This window comes from Apteryx rowi, unplaced genomic scaffold, assembly GCF_003343035.1.
Source record: "Apteryx rowi isolate R43461 unplaced genomic scaffold, aptRow1 scaffold_654, whole genome shotgun sequence".
NCBI classification, from domain to species: Eukaryota; Metazoa; Chordata; class Aves; order Apterygiformes; family Apterygidae; genus Apteryx; species Apteryx rowi.
Genome location: NW_020450932.1, coordinates 145,821 through 148,403, shown reverse-complemented (window position 1 = coordinate 148,403; position 2,583 = coordinate 145,821). Strand labels below are relative to the sequence as shown.

The 2,583-nt window shown below is 39.7% G+C and overlaps 1 long non-coding RNA gene across 1 annotated transcript; it reads left to right on the top strand.

The window, feature by feature from the left end:
• Nucleotides 1-536: 536 nt before the first annotated feature.
• Nucleotides 537-2,310, top strand: LOC112975180. Its single transcript, XR_003256499.1, has 3 exons — nt 537-584; nt 936-1,008; nt 2,119-2,310. It is a non-coding gene; the product is annotated as an uncharacterized LOC112975180 (long non-coding RNA).
• The last annotated feature ends 273 nt before the right edge of the window (nt 2,311-2,583 follow it).

Genomic DNA, 2,583 nt, shown 5'->3' with positions numbered 1-2,583 from the left:
GCACCTGGCCTATTGAAGGGACGTTTGCATTTGAAGAAGTTAGGCCAGTTAGTAGTCCAGAGAAAGGACACTGAAACTGCCTTCTGAATGGAGGAGGGGAAATGAATTTGAATGAACCTTCAAGCAAACCTTCAGAAAGGAATATGGGGTTATAAGTTCTTCCTCAGCTGCAGGTTCCCTCCCATGCATATGTACCTGGGATGAAGAGTGAACACTAGCTCTGAGACCTTGGCCATGCAGATTAGATGGGGTCTATTGCTTGGCAGCTAGATATAAGATGGGGCAGGGAGAGAGAGAGAGAGCAAGTGTTGGGCCTTTGGATTTGATTTTGGTGCAAGTTTTCTTCTCTTTTTGCCAGATGTATGTTATAAACCTTTGCAACTGCGTTGCTCATGTTGGATTGGGTAAATAAATATTTTTCTTTGCTTTTGCCTTAGCTTGACTTGAGCTCAGGATGATTTCGGGTTACTGGCTAACCTACCCTGACAACTGGTATATAGGCACCTACAGCAACATGTAGGTCCCCCTCACACTGCTCCCTGATATCCAATGATCAACAGAGTATGCTGCGTCTGCATGGGAAGGTATGGGAGTAAAGTAGGGAGTTGATGTTGAAGTATAGTTTTTGGTGGACCAGACAAAGCAGAAAAAGTCTTGAGAACACAGATGGGGATTGAGGAGCATATTGATCCTCCAGATTCAGGTTTCTCTCCAAGGCTCTTGGGGAGCATGTAAAAAAAGGTACTGTGTTTTAGCTTTCCTTTGGGGAGCTCTGGCTCTTGTAAGTTGAAAGATATAATATAATATAATGTAATATAATATAATATAATATAATATAATCTGATATAATTCCGCTTGACCTGGATTAAAATGCTGAGAGAAATATTGTGCATATGTGAAAACAGAAATCTAATCATCATAATGATTTCTTTTAGGAAGTTTGTTCCCATCTTGAGGGTAATTGGTGTGAAGTCCTACCTTCTCAAAGAACACCAACTTTTTCAACAGGTAAGATGCCATTCCACACAGGAAGAACTCTCTAGCAGAACGCTCCCTTGCCTTTAACAACAAAACATTGTGCTGCAGTAGACACTGGGCAATTAAAAAAATGAAACCGAGTAACATGAACAGAAAGCTCTCCTGATATCTAGGGAACATGGCAAAAGTCCCAGCTACAAAGTAAGTGTGGATAATTATTGCTTCATTATAGTTTGTTTCAACATCTAGTGAAAAAATTCTTATTGACTTCAAGAGACACTGAACTGAGCTCAGAGAGAGATGAAATAAAACCCTGGTCAGTTAGCCAGTATAATTTGGAGAATGAAGGTTCAATTTATTTTCTTGTGAAAAACACCAGGTATAAAATACAGAGAATCACATTATGCCTTCCCTTTTCCCAGCTTAAGACACACAAATATGGAATATATAATACCTGAGGCATGAGAAGTGTTGCTAGACTGGAGGCAGAAGAGGCAAAAATTAGAGTTCTCAGTCCTGAAAAGGGTGATTACTCTGTTGCTTTTTGAATATATTTGTTACAGCTGTGAGATATTCAGCATCTTTTCCTAAATATAAGCATAAAAAAAGAAGGGAAGCCATTTCTTTGTAATCTTTTAGTGCAAGCCTTAGCTCTGCCTATGCATCTGTTTCCTAAGTGAGAAGAAAAAGAAACATCCTTGGAACTCAGGAGTGAAGAATCCTGATAGAAAGCCATGTTTTTACCTTTGACTTGCTAATCTTCRATTTTAAATACAAAGAAAGGCAGCACCTGTCACCAGAATAGTCTAACTGAGTCAAAGCGATAGAGGCAAAATAACAGTGCTTTTGATGTGTGTTTGTGACATTGTACGTTCTAGGCACAAATTGAAATACTGGCTCTGCCTCAGGTCAGCGGAAAAAGATCCCATTGAGTCCAAGCTATCCAGATTTCTCTGCTAATCTTTAGTTTTCATAACTGATAAACTAGCACTTGGGATACTTAGCTTTGTTTAAACTCTGACAATATGGAAGTTTTCATGGCTCAAATGATTCTTCTGATCTTCTTTTCATCATTTAAAACAACTGTATTTTGGACATGCCACCTGCTTTTCAAAATTCCCTTGATTTCTTCCTGACTAGGTTTGACATAGTCTCCTGTATTCAGCCAGTGGAAGTCTCTACTTAGAGTGAACTCCATCCATTGTCTGCTCCAAAATGGTCTGGACTATGCAGAATCAACTCTCCACAACCACAATCAAGTTTTAGCAGTGTCTTTTGAGATCCATTTGTCATCTGTGTTGCACCAGCAGAAAATCATCTTTCTGGATCATATTCAAGGTATTCATGTGCCATGGAGATCAGGAGTAACATTACCAGGGAGGTAGAGAGGGCTGTCAGCTTTACAGTAGCGTACCCTGATGAGGTGCAAGTCCTTGCCATAGGATAGTATGTCACATCCTATGCTGGCAGCCGGCATATAAATGCTGGAAATAGAAAATTATGTCTGTCCCCATCTTTTCCTTTTCTCTGTGTGCTTTGTGGCTTTAGCTTGCTATGCCAGCCTTTGCTGAACTTTTAATCTGTTATTGTTTCCAAGAGAAATAT